General features: G+C 40.9%; 1 protein-coding gene across 2 annotated transcripts in view; it reads left to right on the top strand.

The window, feature by feature from the left end:
- Positions 1-3,824: 3,824 nt before the first annotated feature.
- Positions 3,825-19,624, top strand: part of LOC115475950 (cytoplasmic phosphatidylinositol transfer protein 1-like) — a 255,158-nt gene continuing 239,358 nt past the window's right edge. For both annotated transcript variants that reach the window (XM_030212032.1, XM_030212034.1), the window contains exon 1: positions 3,825-4,280. The gene's annotated coding sequence lies outside the window, so the exon portion shown is untranslated. The remainder of the gene's footprint in view (positions 4,281-19,624) is intronic.

Here is a 19,624-nt window from a genome sequence, read left to right on the forward strand (position 1 = left end):
CATTTTGGAGTTGTGTCAAAGTGAAAATCTTTTGGAAAAGGCTCCATAATTATTTGGAGACTCTCGTAGGGTACAGGTTAATTCCCTCTTGGAGAGGGGTGGTACTAAATAAAAGGGGAGCCTACGAACTTTCAGATAAGAGCACGGATCTCCTACTGGGTAAGGCATACGCAGTGGGGAAAAAATGCATATTGAGACATTGGATGCAAGAGGAACCACCCACTATCTGGCTTTGGAGGAATACATTTCATGAGTTGATGTTATGGGAGGCTAGAGCAGCACGAGGCACTCCAAAGAAAAGAAAAGCATTCATTTCCATTTGGAACAGATATTTGCAAAATATTTCTCATAAAGCACGAAGTGCAGTGCTCAATAATCTGACCGAGCCATGAGACGGAAGGAGAGAGAGGCCAAAAAATGTTAGGAACGGGAGGGGTTAGTGGAGTATGCATAGTTAGAGAAGTCTGCCTCAGAAAATGGGGGAAAGTGCCAGGGGAATCCGGACACGTTAACCTACACTCTGATAATTATACTGAGGGGAGAGGTAAAGGGACGCCATGAAGTTAAAAGTTGGTTTAAGAGGATAGAGGGGAGGGAGGAAGGGGATATAGTTTTGGAAAAGGTAAGATTCTATGTAAATTGAAGGGTTACATGCAATAATAGCTTGGAAAAGTTTCGTTTGTAGAAAAATATTCAGAAGTCTCGTCTGTAAACATTGTTGGGACTTAAATGAGGTAATAATACACAGAGCAAAACACGAGACACAATTATTGGAGTTTAATATGGAAGTTTATGGGTTAAGATAGAATTATCTGTTATCAGACTTCTATTGTATAACAAAGAATTGCTAGTAATGCGTCTTCATTCATAACAATAGTTAATACATAAATGTTAAATACAGAATAGGGTTGGGGGAGGGAGGGATAAGTGTTATATTACAAAATTTGATGGCTGTACGTAATGTTGCATGTTTGAAGTGCTGTTTCACTGAGTTCTGTACAACTGTTTTGAGACTGCTATGTTCAGGTGGATTTGTACTTTTGGAGTTGTCATCAATAAAAACTGTTGAAAATAAACACTTAAAATAGAGCCTAATTATAATGTTTGTCTCCTCTCCATTTTCTTATGTTGAGCACTTGAAGTGCTTGAATGTAGCTCTTTTTATCTTTCTCGTGTGTCTTTGTTTATTGAGGGGGGTTACTATGGTTTACTGAATATTACATGCAATCAATTATTATTTCCAATCAAGTCTTTCTATTTTCTGTCTGTTAAGAATAAATAATAAGACAGTTAATGCTGTCAAGTAGGAAAGGTGTTCTCTAGTTATAGTTTCACTAATGTATATACAGAACAGGTATTCAGCTTGTGGTACAAAGACATCAAGGAGGTTTTACAATGGGAAGGGGAGCCTTAGAAACAAAAATATTGAGAATCTCTGAAGGAGGTCACATCTCTCACAATGGTCATTTATTTCTGAGGACTTGCCTGTTGCTCACCTCAGTGGGAAATGCTAATTAAGCAGGAACATGGTGCCAACTAATCCTGCTTACATGTTTTAAAACCAAAGTGAGTCATATGTTTCCCATTGCCACATGCCTGTGTTGTACATTACAATACAGAAGGTGTAATTATAGAACTGTTTACATCACATTGGATTATTTTAGGGGCAATGGAACACCTTTTTTTTTGATTGGGGTGGGCCAAACAAATTAACCTTCAGACCTGACTCCTAGTTGTTGATGCTATGTGGATCAAACATTGTCTGGGCCTCTGCCTCTGCTTCCTGTGGATCTTTCTACTGCTGTGGTATGTTTTTCAATCTTGCATTCTACTGATGAAGAATTATTGCATTGAAGCCCTAGAGTTTGTCTCATGGTATGATCAAAGTAAGGGCTTTATTGATTAACATGCGTTAATAGTTAACATGTATTAATGCACATAATGGGGTAATTCTATAAAGACCCATCTAGATTTAGGCAGCAAGTATACATGTAAATACTAGTCAGCATACTATTCTAGTCAGTAATGCATATATGTGGACACATCAGTGGCGTAGCTACAGGGGGGTCCATGGGGGCCTGCCCCCCCCCCAAATTGGCTCTGGGGTCCCCATTTTGGCTGGCAGGGGTCCCCACATTGCCTGACCTCACATTGCCTGGTGCCCTGTCCTGTTTTCAGTCGCTGTGCATGCTCGTTTTAATGAAACTGAGCATGGCGGTTGGGGGGGAGCGGCGGTGGGGGCCAGTAGCGGCCATGGGGAGGGGGGAGAAATAGTGGCAGGAGGGTGGTGGTGGGGAGGCAGGCCAAAGTGTGCCCCCCACCTTGGGCTCTGGCCCTCCCTCCTGTCGAGGTCTGGTTATGCCCTTGGACACATTCTTGCTAAATGACCATTTTACAGCTGAGGGTTACTTTGCAAGCAGGCATTCACTTGAGTGGACTGTGGGTGGCACACACACACGTAACTAGAATATTTGTGTCTCTCCCAAATACCAGCTCTATGGCTGGCATAAGTGGATGCACCTAAGCACATACATGCGTACACAGGGCTGCTGAGAAGGGATAAAATTCCCCGGGCGGGCCTCCAAGGGGGGCCCGGCACCGCAGTCCCTGGTCTCACCCACCCGCCCTCGGTTCCGTCGACCGTCCGCCACCGGGCCCCCTGCATTCAAATCAGCAGCGCCACGGCCACACCTCCCTGTGAAAGCAGCAGATCGCCTCCCTTCGGGCCTTACTTCCCTGTGTCCCGCCCTCGTCTGATGTAACTTCCTGTTTCCGTGAGGGCGGGACACAGGGAGGGAAGGCCCAAAGGGAGGTGATCTGCCGCTTTCACAGGGAGGTGAGACCGCGGCGCTGCCAATTTGAATGCAGGGGGCCTGGTGGCGGATGGTCGACGGAGCTAAGGGCGGGCGGGTGAGACTGGGAACTGCGGTGCCAGGCGGCCTGGTGGCGATTGGAGGGGCAGCGGTGGTGGGGCCCCGGGGGCGGTCTTGCCCCCATCCTGCTCAGTCTCTCTGTGGCCCTGGTTTTGAGGGAGCAGAAGCTTCTTCTTGCTTGCCTGCTTCCAGTTCTGTCTCTCTCCTGCTCCTGTGTGCCAGGACCCAGATGTTTGCGTTAACGCAATAACCCAGGTCCCGGCATACAGAATCAGGAGACGATAGACCGAGAGAGGAGCAGACAAAGGAAGGTAAGGGGGTGGGGACAGGGCTGGCAGCCTGAGTATGGGGGGTGGCCCAAGTGTGTTTAGGGGGGGGTCATGGTGCAGCAGCATGGCGGCAGCCCAGGTTGGGGGGGGGGTCCTGCCCCGGGCCTGGCTGTGTCTTTCTGCGGCCCTGTGTATATACACTACTGTTCTATAAAGGAAAGAAGGTACAATTGTCCTTTCTATAATAGGATCCCAATTGGTACTCCTTTATAGAACTACCTTCCGTCCTTCCTACAGGTAAAAAGAAAAATGTGCTGATGTTTGTCAGGATCTATTGTTTTTCTTTGGACCCTGCTGTGATATCTGGCCCCTCAGAAGCTGCTCTACTAGGCCTGAGCATACCTAATGGTTAAGCCGTCAGACCTTTAAAACTTGGCACAGTGATGATAACCTCCAAAACAATTTTTAGATTTTGGTAAAGATGGCTACAAATGTTTAAATTAAATACTTCCAGATTTAGATGCTGAGGGGCAGAATTAAAATGGAGTACCCCCCCCCCCCCCCACCAGGTTAGCTTCAAAAAGAGCAGGAAGGGGAGTGGAGAGTAGAGCCGGCTTTCCTCTAGAGGTCAGTAAGGATCTCTGACTAGCACATAGCAGGAAGAAAGAGGCGTGCGTGCACCGAGGAGAGGAGCCCTGTGTGCTGCAAGTGGCTGCTTGTCTCGTTTCTCTCATCCCCAGCTGCCCAGCCAGCTCCTCAGTCACAGGAGGAAGAGAGTCCGTGGAGGAGACAAGTGGCAGAAGCAAACTTTGCTGGGGTGACGAAAAGGAGCAGCCAAATTATATATTTATATATTCTCTTTAAAGAGAAAGTGGCAGTTCAGGAAAGAACTGAACAGATTGGAGCCTTATTTCTCGGAGTTCTTCTCCCGTTATCTGAACGCAGAGACGTGGAGCAAGAGAGCTGAGAAGGAGTAGGAACGACACTAGAAATCGCGTGGTATTTTATTTGCAAAACTTTGCAGACATCTGCCGGTTGTTTCATTCTGGGTGTGGGGGAATCGCGGGGATTATTTTCGGAGGGTACAAAGAAAGAAGCTAGAATCGAACAGGGAAACGGATCCTGGAGCTTCTTACTGGTAAGTTTCTGACTCTAGCCTGTTTCCCTTCCCTCTCATTCTCATACCACTCCATCAACTTCAGAACTAATCGTCCCAGCTCCAGTCCCACCCTATTCTTGCTCGGGCTGGAACATCCTTATCCCCTGTCGACCTGCAGTGCAGTAACACGAGAGCAGCATCCCTTCACAAACCTAGCACTCTCCTATTTTTCTTAGCATATTTTCTTTCCTAATCCTTACCCCTCTATTCGGTCTCTTTACATTTTTAAGTTTTGGATTTGTGTCTCGCTACCCATTTTTTGTTCTGTTTCCCCCCATTCTTTCTGTTCTCGCTCTCCCCTTACATAAAGATTCTTGTATCATACTTGGGTTTTGCAAACAGTTTGAGAAGCAGCGACTTTCTGCAAAGAAGGATGCTTATGTCCTACTTGGCTTGCAGGTTTGTGAGGAGTAAAGGCTAAACATATATAAAATTCTATATATATATATATATATATATATATATATATATATATATATATATATATATATATATATATATATATATATATATATATATATATAATGTAATGTAATATCTTTTAATTTAGACTAACTTATTTTAACCGCTTTCAAGAGCTGATGCTCCCTGACACCCTTTCATCTGTCCATTACTTCTTTGCCATATTACCCTGCTATTGTGCACAGTAACCCCACCTTAACATGATTTGTTATCTTTTCTGAGAGGTTATGTTCAGTAATTCAAGTAACATATTCTAACAATAGCACATATAAGAACACAGAGGATGACAGGAGATTCAGGCTAATTGGCCCTTCCAGTCTGCTTGTGTTTCTTAAGGTGTATCAAGAACCTCTTTCTAATTTGCTGTCTTATGTGGTGGTTGCTTTGTGGTACACTCCAGAAATCATAATTGTGCTGCTGCCTTTTTGGTGGGAGATTTAATGAGTGATTTAAATACTTTAGGTTCTAACTCAGTATCTCACCCAGAGTTGCCACTACACACACTTATTTGGTAAAAAAAACCCAAACAAGTAAAATGATCTTCTCATGGAACCTGTAAAGGCATCAATTTTCACTGTGTAACACATAGGTAAGGCTTTATGTATGTGCATAAAATGGGCTTTGGGACATTGCCTGGCCTCTATGCCAGTAAAAGTTATGTGCACTGTGTAAGAGCACATGCACTTTCCGCTTTACAGAAGAGGGCTATTACTGGAGATGAAGTATGGAGGGTAATTGTATGCACATAAATGATTTTTTTCCCATCATTCTTGAGGGCCCTTTACGGTATCCTGCATTAAGAAGCACAAAGGCTATTGAGTCTGCTGGATTGTATAATACACCTCCAGCTGTGTTTTGTTTGTGTGCACAGTGGCAGAGATACCAAGTTACCCAGTTCTAGGCTGGAGATTTTGGGACAGTCCAGGATTCTGACCACCCCATCCTAAGGCATTATGGGACTTCCAGCACTTTTTTCAATATGCAGGATTAGGCACTACAAGTCCCACACTTCTTTGGGATGTAAGCTCAAAATCAGGACTGGCCAAAAGGTCTTCAGCCTGGAACTGGGTAACTTGCTTTCTTTGCGGTGTAGGGCACTTGAGCTGCTTAGTTGAAGGCTGTCTGGGGCACTGTCCCCTGCATCATATTCTTTTTGTTTGTTAGGCAGGTTCCTTTTTCTGTTTCGGGCTTGTAGCGCAATCAGAACCAGCTTCTCTTAAGCTATGGCACCATGAAGCTTCTATTACAATTCCCAGGGTTTTTCCTCTAGATTTATAGAAGGGATGAAAAGCCAAAAAATGTTCTTGTCATTTTTTTCCAGGTGTTTTTTTCCCCCTCTGCAACAAATGCCATCAAGAGTGTGTGCTCTTTGTAGAAGAGTTCACACTATCCCCTGAATTCTTTAAAAATTGCTAAAAATTACGTGTGCAACTTTGGGCGCATACCCAATTTGTGTGTGCAATTTAATTGAATATTGAGCTAATTAGCACCGATAATTGGCTTTTTAACAAGAGATTTTGGCACTAATTAGAATTAAAATGTATGCGTGTAAATTTAGGCATGAGTCAAAAAAGGGGGCACAAAAATGGGAGGTTCCAGGACAGATTGGGGGTATTCCTTTCTGTTATGCGCACAATTATAGAATAAGGTGGGATCTGTGCCTAATTTAGGCATGAGCATTTATGCCGTGCATAAATGTAGTCACCACGGTTTCTGCAGTAAGAGCTATTCTATAAACTGCATCTAACATTAAGCGCAGTTTATAGAATAGCACTGAACATTTTTTTTGTATGCAGATTTTTTAGGCGCCATATATAAAATTTAGAGGATTCACTCTTCTTAAAGTGTGCAAACTATGCGTAAAGAGGGTGCATTTATTCTTAGAGTGCAAACTATGTGTAAAGAGGGTGTACTTTTCTTAGAGTGTGCACTGTTCCTAAAGATCGCACACTTGGCTAGATTCTGTAAATGATGCCCAAATTTGGGTGCTGAAAAAAATGAATGCCGAATGCTGTTCTATAAATGATGCTCTGAGTTGGACCCAATTTTGGGTCCGAGGATTTACACCAGCTGAAAGCTGATATAAATCCTCGGGTGTAAATTAGGCATGAATCCCCCTAATTCTATAATACTGTGCACATCTTTAGTGAACACCCCTGACCCACCCATGCTCTTCCTATGGCCACGCCCCTTTTCAGTTGTGTGCTAAAGATTTATGCACGCATCTTTATAGAATAGCGCTTAGCAAGATGTGCATGTAAATCAAAATTGTTACCAATTAATGGCAATAATTGTTAGTGTCCAATGATTGGCACTAATTGACTCGTTATTCAGTTAAATTTGTGTACACAATTATGAGTGCCATATATAGGATCTGGGGGACTATGTGTAAAAGGGTGCACTCTTCTTAATGAAAGCACACTGTTTTCCCAATGTACACGCATGTGTGAACTATCACGCACACTATTGGGAAAGGGTATGCACTCTCTTCGCACATAGTGTGAGTCTGCACTATTATTGATGAATGACATTTCATTGCAGAGGATAACTCATTCCTAGTTAAAGTTCCCCACCCCCACTGCTGGTCCACACTATTCCGGCCCCATCCCTGAAGCAGAAGACCTGACCTGAAAATCAAACCCAGGTCTCCATATGGTAGAACTTTTAAAGCACTTATAGGCAAAATTCATAGTTGCCTTGTGACTAGTGCTGCTGGTGGGCCTTACTGCTTAAGACACACTGTTCATTGACTTACCTTACACCACTTGTTTCACACGTCTTTATGCTAAAATCTTGCCCAGTGACCAACTAAAATGGTAAAATGCCGACAGAAAATGCATTCAGATATTCTGTAAAGCTGTGATCATGTGTCACCAACATGAGGTTCCTTGTGCACTAGCCAGTGTTTACAAGTAGCTTTCACACTGGTTGTATGTATTAGGTTACTCTTAAAATGTTAAGTTTAACTGAAATAACCTCTTAATTCATACTCCAAGGGTGGAGCCCTCAGAGAGTGAGTTACCCTCCTAACTGGCATCAACTTCTTAGGTAGTAGAATTATCCCATATAAACTACTCAGTCACAAAATCATGCTCGTGAGGAATTAAGCAGAGATGTACAAATTGTAATGTCTGATTTCTAACAATTAACTTTGAAATGTAGTTATTGTGGAAATTCTGGGCAGAGGCTGTCTAAATCAGGTATCACTCAGCAGTCAACTAATTAGCTGTGACCAGAGTAATAAATTTGAATGTACCAAGTTACAAATGAGTACTGGGCAGTCTTTCACCTATAACCTTGCCTTACAAAGGGAGAAAATTCATAGTCTGTTTTAATATAAAGCCACTAGTTTGGTTCTATAATAAATAACATCAATATGTTTTTAGGTGTCACAACTTATGTCTGCTGTAGAGTGAATGAGAAGACTCTGAATTTCAAAGAAGGTGATTTAATCTTCATTAGCCCCAGCAAGTGAAGCCTTTTCTACCATAAGAGATCTCTACAGCACTTTAACTACTTACTGAGTGTCTATCAATTTCACTTCTTGTGGTACTTTAATGTAGTAGAGGATGACAGATGTCCAATTGGCTTACCTAATCTGCTCCCAGTTCTTAGCTGTAAAAGCTTCAGCATTTGTTAAGATATATCTTCTTATCTTGGGTTGTATATTTGGTTTCCGATTTGATGATTCTCCATCATCCTGAGTAGAAGAGCATGGAAGGTCCCCCTACTTAATTCAATACCTGCCCTCTGCTTTGCAATGATCTGAGCATCTATCAATGCTATTGCGGCTTTGTGGTCTTCTATTTCCCAAATATAACTAGATAATACAGTCCTCCTCTCAGTCCTAAGCATTAAAATGTTTGTTCAAATTTTCACAGATGAACCAGGATCTATATCAGTTGGTGCAGACACATCAACCTGTGTCTTGTCTTTCAGGCATAATAGATTCTTGACCTCTAGCTTTCTGATTGTATGTAGAATGGGTTACCTCTCTGTCTTAAGTGGTTACCTAGGTGTGTGCAGATGTGTCAGAGTTATGTTATGGTGCTCCATTAAATTCTATATTTTTAGTGGGGAAAATGCTTGGACATACAGTAACTGAAGTAATACTTCCATGCAGCAGCTGTGGGCCAGGTATATCACAAATTTTTTCTCCAGTTCTATCTTGGTGATTTCCTTCTTTGAAAATGGCATGGTTTCACTGATTGGGTCCAACAGCAAAGTTTTGCTCTTTCTGGCTTTGAATGTCCTTTTGTATACTTCCTGACAAAGTTACGGTTAGCAGTTTGGGCCTGGTCTCGGGGCTCTGTCTTTTGTGTAGTCTTGTAATTGACCATCACTGAATGATTATTCAGCTGTAAGGAGAACTCAGTGAGTGTCATTGAATTGCCATTTTGACCAAAAGTGGAGCTACATCCATAGATTTATTCAGCCAAGAGCTTAGAGTCAAGTCAGACAACTTGGCCCCACTCTGACCGTGAACTTCTGGTGGAACAGAATATGGGAGAAATGAACAAAATTTCTCTCTCCCTTGCTGTAGAATAGTGGATTGGCAAATTGAAATATCTAAAATCTTTAGTGTAACAGTTAATGTAGCATAAAAATGACAAGACATGGCCTGTTCCACTTCCAGTGTGAAACGATGACTTACCTTGGTTCAGCAACATTGAGCCTGAGGAAAAGCTGCAGAACTCAGAAGACATTCTCCTTGGATGATTCATATACTTTCAAGATATCACACCTTTTTCTTTTTCTCCTTATCCTGCAGAAAATCAAAACTAGGTAGAGCAGTGGTAAGAGAAAGATTTCAGTGAATTTTTGAAAGCACAGCAGGTGTGTTGTGATGTGAGTGACTTTACCCCTGTAGAAGTGTAGAGCTGGTGCAAAGTTATTTCAAACCTTTGTCAAATTGTCATCCTTGTACACCCCCCCTCCCGCCACCACCACCAGGACTTAACCTACTGGTAGCAGTTTCACTTCTGCACAGCACTTTATGCTTTGATGGTGGTTGCTGTGTGGCACAGCAGCCTGATTTTCACAACTCTACTTTCCTACCAACATCCATCCTCTTGCCACCTTCTTCCCTTTCCAGTGTCTCTCCTCTTGTTTCTCTTTTCCAGCATCTACTGCTAGTACTACTACTACTTATCATTTCTAAAGCGCTACTAGACGTACGCAGCGCTTATTTTCTCAGCCACTTGCTTGGAGAACCATATTGGTTTCCTTTTTCTCTTGCTTTTATTTACTCTCCTTACATAAAGGTTTGCGGCCATATTTATAGCTTCTTTCAGCCTGGACCACTGCCCTTCCACTTCTCATATGTCCTCCCAGCCCATCAGCTCCTTCCTCAGGTATTCCCCTATTTTACTAAAGTCAGCATGCTTGAAATCCAGGACTTTTGAGTGACTGCCCTCTACTTCAGCTGTTATATCAAACCAAACTGTTTGATGGTCACTGATGACCAGGTGGGCACCCACTCGGACATTTGACACACTATCCCCATTTGTGAGCACCAGATCCAGCGTCACTCCCTCCCTCATGGGTTCTGTCACCATTTGTCTGAGCATAGCACTTTGAAAAGCATCCACGATCTCTCTACTTCTTTCCGATTTTGCAGATGGAACCTTCCAGTCTACATCCGGCAGATTGAAATCTCCCAGCAACAGCACCTCTCTCTTCTTTCCCAACTTTTGAATATCTGTGATCAGGTCTTTGTCTAGTTCTTCCGATTGTGTCTGAGGTCTGTAGACAACACCCACGTGAACAGAGGTTCTATCATCTCTTTTTAAGGTGATCCATATCACTTCTTCCTTTCCCCAGGCCCCTGTCATTTCAGTCGCTGCAATATCATTTCTCACTTACAGAGCTACTCTGCCACCTTTTTGACCATCTCTATCCTTCCTAAATAGATTATAGCCTAGTACGTTTGCATCCCATTCATAGAAACCATTGAGCCATGTCTCCGTGATTGCAACAACGTCTAAGTCTGCCTCTTACATCAGGGCTTGCAGGTCATGAACTTTATTGCTTAGACTGCGAGCATTTGTGGTCATCGATTTCCATCTACATTTCAGTGGAATTTTTATCTTCTGTGTAGTTTTTTTGTTTAGTCTCACTTCCTGCTGTGTTGGTTAGAAGTGATTTGCTAAGATTGTTGTTTTCATTGCTTTCTTTTCTAATGTCGCATCTTGTCTTTAGCTTTAGCTGGGGGTGACCACTTGAAGTGAACTGCCTCCATATGCCACCTCCGCCATCTAGTTTAAATGCCTAGAAATATATTGTCTGTACTTCTCCCCAAGGATTTTTTTGCCTGCCACAGTGAGATGCAGCCCATTTCAAGGGCTCAGGCCGTAAATAGATGCGCACTGGTTTTAATTTTGCTGCACACCCATTTCCTGACCCCCCCCCCCCCAAAAAAAAACCCTTTTTTACAGATGCGGTGGAGAAATGGTCCAGAGTGCATCCAAAACATGTGCCCACACTACCGCAGGCCACTTTTTGGCAATGCCTTTCAAAAAGTGTTAGCGCTAGTGCTTTATGTGCCCACACTACCGCAGGCCACTTTTTGGCAATGCCTTTCAAAAAGTGTTAGCGCTAGTGCTTTATGTGCCAGAGAGTAGGTGTTATGAGCTATCCTATTAGAGTTAGATACAAGAATGGGTTGGATTAGCACCGATTTGAAACATAAGAGTAGCTGTAATAGTTGTGAAGATTTTGACTCTGGCTATTATCCACTCAGTCATCTTTCATAGCCTTTCATAATTCAATGAGCTGTGAGTAAGTGAAATGATAGACTTGATTTAGTTTGTCAATCCTCCTGCATGAACAGACAGGCCTGAAATACTTTTGTCTTTGTTTTGTTCCCTCTCATGCTGTTATTCCGGGGTTGGGTTTCTTTTTTTCCTGATACATTGGATTTCTTATTTAAATTTGAAATAAAAGATATGTCGTTATAATTGTGGTCCCAGATTACATAATATTCAGCTTATTATTTATTTATACCCCACATTTTCCCGTACAAGTTCAAGTTCAATGTAGCTAACAAGCTAGAAACAAAATACATAAACCCACAAATATCAGGAAGGAAAGAATCAAATATATACAGAATTCAATAATAAAGCATAATGGGGAGAATGGAAAGTGGAGATTAGGCACCAGGATCAATTGACAGAAATGTTTTGAAAAGGAAAAATTTCAAAAACTTACGAAAAACTAAATAATCATGTTGGGATCTTATATTTTTTGGCAAGGAATTCCACCATCTAGTACCTTGGTATGAAAAAGTAGCTGAATATATAGATTTATAAACTACTTTCTTGCAGGTAGGAAAATGAAGACATAGGTAGTCTCTTGCACCAAAGATTGAATTGTGATAAGGCAAAGTAACAAGGGGCAGCATATAGTCGGGGGCAATACCTTACAAAATCTGAAATACGAGAATCTGTGTCAAAACAGTAGCTAGAGAGGTTCCTTTCTTCACACCACTCCCGCCTTCAAAGTGAGTGATTAAAATATTACCACTTTTAAGGGGAGGCTGAACAGTGATGGTGAGAAAATTGCACTGAAGTGGTAACACTTTCAAAAAATCTTTCTTATTGTACTAATCAACAACTTTATCTATTTCAAGTATTTATAACCTGTAACCATCCAACGTTCTAGGCATAGTGATACATATATAAGATATTAAAAAATCACAATAAAACAAAATTAAAATAGAATATAATCATAAATGTTGTTTATGATTATATTGTTCTATTCTGTTTAATATATTTGTGAGAGATATTGCTAACGGGTTGGAAGGAAAGGTTTACCTTTTTGCGGATGACATGAAGATAGCCAATAGAGTGGATACCCTGGAGGGATTAGAAACAATGAGAAGGGATCTCCAAAAGTTAGAAGAATGGTTGAGGGTCTGGCAGTTAAAAGTTAATAATCCACTCAAGTTTAAGATCGTGTTTGAAAATCACAACACAACTTCACACCAGCTGTGTAATCCTAGTGTGGGACACTCACACCCCTATGTAGTCAAATTAATCTAATTTAATGGAGAAAAAAGCTTCAGTGTCGCCACCCAGCCAGCCCGACATAGTCAGCTATAAGGCGTAGGCTTGGCGTGCCATCATATAGCTTAAAAAAATTCAATTCATATATTTTAAACTAATCCCCATATAGGGGTCTACTTTCACTGTACTTAACAGCTATCCAATCTATGTGTCTCCACTCTTTCTAAATTATTCAGACAATCTTGATACAAAATTCAGTTCTGTTAAATGAGATCAATCAATGGACACCATTAGAAATCACTTAGCTCATCCACACGCTGTAGTGTTCTAATCATTCCGGTGTTCTCCGCTGTTAGCTTCAGAACTTTTAGTACAAGAACAGTGCTGGGCAGACTTCTACGGTCTGTGCCCTGAGAATGGAAAGGACAAATCAAACTCGGGTATATATATATATATATATATATATATATATATATAGTATCACATACTATGTAAAAATGAGTTTATCTTGTTGGGCAAACTATATGGACTGTTCAGGTCTTTATCTGCCATCATTTACTATGTTACTATAATGTTATGACTAGTCTTACAACTTTTTTCCATTATTAATAAAACTATTTCAATACTGGGTGTTTAATTTGTAAAATGCTTTGCTTATGTCAGTTTCCAAAAGCCTAACTAAGTAGATCCCTTTTCAACTGTTTCCTGAAGGTACAGTTTTTTTTCCATCAATCCATTTTCTACTGCCATTTTATTCCATTGAAAGAGACCAACAAAGGTAAAAATTATGTTTTGCATCTCCGCTAATCAACATGATCGAACAGCGGGCAGTTGCAACAGCTTAGCACCTTTAGAGCACAATGTTCTAGCAGGCATATAGGACTTCAGATTGCTTACAGAATAATGAGGTGCCTCACCAAATATGCTTTGAAAATAAGACATATTAACTTAAACTTAACGCAGCTGTACAGTGGTGACCAGTGTAGAGAAAGAAGAACAGGGCTGATGTATTCAGTACGAGAAGAGCTAATCAAGAGCTGGGCAGCAGAGTTCTGAATAGCTTAGAGAGCCTTAAACATGGTGATCGGCAGGCTCAGGTATAATGAATTACAGAAATCCAGCCAAACTAAATCAAAGCTTGGAGAGCAGTCCTGAAATCAGTAGAGCTTGAATCACTTTTAGTCATGTACACAATCACAGTCTAAAAAATGATTAAATTATATATTTAAAAAACTTCAACTATTCAACCAGCCAACCCTGCATGTCTCAGTGGTAGTAGCTTGCACTGGTTGGTGCATAAAACAGGTTTGATGCCTGCTCTTTCCGTTGATACCAGAACACAACAGTGGCATCCTTGGAAGCATTTTAACCAGCTGGACTGCAGTATGCAAGGAAGTGTTACATGGCTTTTTAAAGGAAATATTAATGCCCTTTCATAATCATTTTAAACAATTATCAGTTATTGTTTTCTTGGATCCAAGAAACATCTGCAGCACACTGAATGCTATCAGTCAGTGTTAATTCACTATATACTGTTTTCCACTGCTAATTTGTATGTTAAGTAAGGATGCACCAAAAATAGCCCTTCATTAGTCCAGAAATAATGCAGCATTTATGCTAGAGGCAAAAGCTGTAATATTAAATAAAGCTTTGTATGTTATAGTGATAATGCTGTCAAGGTGCAGATTGTCTTGGTTAGTTTCATTGGCTCTTGGACCCTCTGACATCACAAAGCCTCAGTAAGATCTCCATGGTAGAACAGAATGTGCTACATGCTTGCAGTTGGAGCCCGTTTGATTAGGTGGTAGAACAACACTGACCTCAAGGAAAATCAAGACATACGACCCTTCTGAGGGAAGTATTGACTGAGGCAAGTGCCTGTTAAGTCTAGATATACACGTCAGCTGAAGTCTGAGTCTGTCAGTTTAATATAGCAGTACAGAAAGTAATCCTAACTAGAAAAGCAGTTTAGTATCCAGTCTGAAAAGACAGACCTCAAAACACCTTTCAGAAAAAAAACCCAGCTAGCTACCTAGAAACATAGAATCAGAGAAAAATGTAGGCAGATACAGACCATGTGGCCTATTCAGTTTGCCTATCTATGCCAACTGAGTTTGATTCCCACTTCAGGCACAGGCAGCTCCTTGTGACTCTGGGCAAGTCACTTAACCCTCCATTGCCCCATGTAAGCCGCATTGAGCCTGCCATGAGTGGGAAAGCGTGGGGTACAAATGTAACAAAAATAAAATAAAATCTACTCTCCCTATCATGCCCTTAGAGATCCTATGTACTTGTCCCAAGCTCCCTTGAATTCAAATACCGTTTTTGTCTCCACCACTTCCACCTGGAGGCCGTTCCATGAATTCACCACTCTTTTTGTGAGGAAGTATTTCATCAGATTACTTTCTGTGCCAAATCTGTTTCTCGTAGCTCACTTCCAGGGATAATTGATGGCTCTCTCAGATCTACTTGACTAATAATTTTATGTACTTTTCCTCCAGCAACTTGTTCAAACCTCTTTTGATCCTGCTTTGTTAGTCACCTTGACCACATCTTCCAGCAACAGGTTCCATAGCTTAGGGAGTCTTTTACAAATGCATGCTTGTGTTTTTAGCGCATGCTAAACACTAGTGATGCCCATAGGAATATATGGGCGTCTCTACCATGCTAAATGATAGAAGTGAGGCTGCCCACAAGCGTTTGGATAATATGGATCTGGGAGCTTGACGCTCAACAACATCATGTGAAAGTACTGGAGGCTAGGATACAGAATACTTTGCGAGTTATGGATCAACTTTGTCTTGACTGGAATGTAAAGTCAATTATGGAGGGCAGATCTCGACGCAATAATTTGCATCTAGTGGACCTTTCTAAGTCTTTGCAGGAAGTACATTTTTGGTGAAGACTTTTAATGACTTGACTTCCAAAGTCTCTGAATTTGACATCTTTTGTAGAACCTTTTAAAATTAAACGGGCTTGTAGGATCGGCTCACCCTAAGGTGATTGTTTTTCGTGTTTAACATCTTGCTCACGAGTGAGCTGTACTGCAGGCCTTTTGTGGTGGACAATGTTTGGACTATAATAATCAGAAAGTTTTGTGTTTTCAGGATTATACTGCTAAAGTCTGCACCCAACATAAGGCTTTTGCTTCTTTATGCATGGAGCTTTATGTTCGGCAAATTTCCTGTGCCTTACTTCATCCAGCGCAACTTCGGATCTTGTCTGCTGATAAAACTAATTTTTTCAACTCCGTGGAGGCAGCAAAAACTTTTATCCAAAATCTCCCAGCCGATGGAGAAATTTAGGAGATGCAGCTTTGTTTTTGGAACTTTCCAGCAGTTTTTTTTTTTTTGCGTGGCTTGGAATGTTTCTTATCTGTAAAACTTTGAGCTATTTAGCTTGAGTGCACTGGACTGTTTATATTGGACTCTATACTTATTTCTTGTATAAATTTGTTTTAGTTTGATCTGGATAGATGGCTCACAGTATGGGTTTTTATTTTAGTTACTTGGGATTGGTTACGGTAGGTGGGGTGGGCAGAGGTGTTCATGTGTTAACTCCAAGGGAACTGGGACAGTAGGGTTGGGTAATAGGAAGGGGAGTTAGGTTTGGGAGGATGGGGGAAAAATTAGAAATCTGGGATGTTTATATTTGCTTGTATGTTTTTTGTTTACTGTTGCATTTGTCGTCAATAAAACATATTTAACTAAAAAGAGTGCAGTAAGAGAAGGACATACATTAAGGGAAAGAAGGGATTGTTTGTAAAAGGAATTGGTTTAACCAGAAAACGAAATGATAGAATATGGTTTTCCTAGTGGCATCTACTGAGATGAACCTTAGGTTATCTTGTACCTTGAGGGAAATTGTCTACTGAGGTTTGTCTTATTCTTTTCTTGAGTAAATGTGCTCTTGACAGCAAAAGCCAGTGATGCTCATTTTCAAAGCAATATTTTTTATTTATTTAGATTTTGCTCACACCTTTTTCAGTAGTAGCTCAAGGTGAGTTACATTCAGGTACTCTGGATAGTTCTCTGTCCCAGGAGGGTTCACAATCTAAGTTTGTACCTGAGGCAATGGAGAGTTAAGTGACTTGCCCAAGATCACAAGGAGCAGCAGTTGGATTGGAACCACCCACCTCTGGATTGTAAGGCCAGTGCTCTAACCTCTAGGCCACTACTCCACTCCTCCTCCATAATAGACTTACAAAGTTACATAGGGGCTCATTTTCAAAGTACTGCTGTGAAAATTAACCCCATAGTCTCTGTACTTTGAAAATGAGCCTCAATATCTATTTCATTTTTTATTTTTTAAGAAGGCTTACTTTGACAATGCTTATCTTAATCTTGGTCTGAATGGGTTTCGATGTGGCAGGGCATAAACTCTTATTTTATTTGTTTTAAATTTTTCTATTTCATACAATTTCATTTCTAGGTGAAGTACAAATAAAACATGCATAATATAAAAAGAAAACAATCAGAAGACACACAATAAGAACCAAAAATCAAACAATCTCTTCTTCAAAGTAGATAAGCAATCTTTTGAATGTTATTAGTTTCATCCATTCTTATCCATCAATTTTATGAAAAAGCTTTTGTAGACAAATATGTTTTTAGTTGCTTCCGAAACCCCAGCAATGATTCTGACTTGTGCAGTTTTTGAGGTAGCACATTCCACAGTTGTGGTCCTGCTACTTGAAAGGTTGTGGAGCAGAGATCATGGAGGCTGATTGTTCGATAAGATGTCACATCAAGTAGATGTTTATCAGCTGAGCCTTAAGTCTTTTGAGAGTTGGAAGTTATGATATTAACAGTTTCATTGTTTAAGGCCTTAAAAATTATTGTCCAGACTTGAAACTGTATCCTCCAAAAATAGAAAGCTGTTACAAAGAAAATAAAACTGGTGTTATATGTTCAGATTTAGAGATGCGTGTAATTAAATGTGCAGCTAAATTCTGCAAAGCATGAAGGTCATAAGATGGTTATGAATAACGCATTACAGTAGTCAAAGTGGGGTATAACTGTGCTTTGAAGAACTAGCGGAAAGTTTCTGGGGTTAACAGATCGCTGCCTAAAGCCATGGAGGGACGTCTTCCTGTCGAAGCTCAAAGCTACATTTGGATCTTAGCCAAAGGACCAAGAAGCATTGTGCACACATGTGAGTCAACACGTAAAAGATATTAGGAAGAGGATTTACTACTACTATTTAATATTTCTAAAGCGCTACCAGGGTTACGCAGCGCTGTACAATTTAACAAAGGAGCACAGTCCCTGCTCAAAGGAGCTTACAATCTAAAGACAAAAAAGTGCAGTCAAGTTGGGGGCAGTCTGGATTTCCTGGATAGAGGTACAAATGGTTAGGTGCCGAAAGCGACATTGAAGAGGTGGGCTTTGAGCAAGGATTTGAAAATTGGCAGGGAGGGGGCTTGGCGTATGGACTCAGGGAGTTTATTCCAAGCATAGGGTGAGGCGATTTCTTGGGAAAGAGGGAGAGTTCTGTCTTCTACTGCATTTGTATGGAACTGGATATATTTTAGATAGTAGAAAGTAGGAAAGGTTTCAGTATAACTGTCTGGATAAATGAAAACACGTCTCTTAGAACTATGTACTCATGGGACTGAATGGGCCCTGGGCAAGAAAATTAAGATGGGTCCCTATAACGCCATCTCACCCAAGGTACTAGGGACTGGGGGGGGGGGGGTACAGAATCCCTTAAGAGCTTCAGTAAGCAAATCCTGCAAAACTCACACATGTTCCAGACCTATATATAGAAAACCTGTCACAGTAATAGAAATAGAAATGAAATGTAAGATATCAGAGATGAACATTTCAAGGTTCAAGGTTGCATTTATTTGATTTTCCGCTTAAGGACATGCCATCAAAGCGGATTACAGTCACAATTAAATAGTAGAGGGAAAAGAATTCCATTCCATTAGAATAACAAAAGAGGAAGAGAAAAAAAGAGAGAGTGAAGAAAGGAAAAAAATAAGAGAGGAAGGAACTACTGTGGTCCACAGGCCTCAGGAGCAAGAAGTCATCCTTATGCAGAATACAGTCAGAGTCTATAAGCTGAGCAAAACAGATGCATTTTCAGCATAGTCTTGACCTTAGGGAGCGTGCACTCTGTGCATAGTGGTAGTGGGAGAGCATTCCATAAGAAATTCCATACCTCCCGCATGATCTGGTGTGGGAGGTAATGGTGCTGCACCGCTTGATAACAGTGATCATAATATGATCGGATTTGATATTAGCTTTGAAGTAAGTATACATAGGAAATCAAATACGTTAGCGTTTAACTTTAAAAAAGGAGACTATGATAAAATGAGAAGAACGGTGAAAAAAAACTTAGAGGATGCTGTTCAAAAACACCATCCTGGAAGCCCAGGCCAAATATATTCCGTGTATTAAAAAAGGAGGATGGAAGACCAAATGACAGCCGGCGTGGTTAAAAAATGAGCTGAAGGAAGCTATTAGAGCTAAAAGAAAATCCTTCAGAAAATGGAAGAAGGACCCGATTGAAAATAATAAGAAACAGCATAAGGAATGTCAAGTCAAATGCAAAGCGCTGATAAGGAAGGCTAAGAGGGACTTCGAAAAAAAGATTGAGTTGGAGGCAAAAACACATAGTAAAATATTTTTTAGGTATATTAAAAGCAGGAAGCCGGCAAAAGAATCAGTTGGACCGCTATATGACCGAGGAGTAAAAGGGGCGATCAGGGAAGACAAAGCCATAGCGGAGAGATTAAATGAATTCTTTGCTTCGGTCTTCACCGAGGAAGATTTGGGTGGGATACCAGTGCCAGAAATGGTATTCGAAGCTGACGAGTCGGAGAAACTTAATGAATTCTCTGTAAACCTG

This window comes from Microcaecilia unicolor, chromosome 8, assembly GCF_901765095.1.
Source record: "Microcaecilia unicolor chromosome 8, aMicUni1.1, whole genome shotgun sequence".
Taxonomy (NCBI): domain Eukaryota; kingdom Metazoa; phylum Chordata; class Amphibia; order Gymnophiona; family Siphonopidae; genus Microcaecilia; species Microcaecilia unicolor.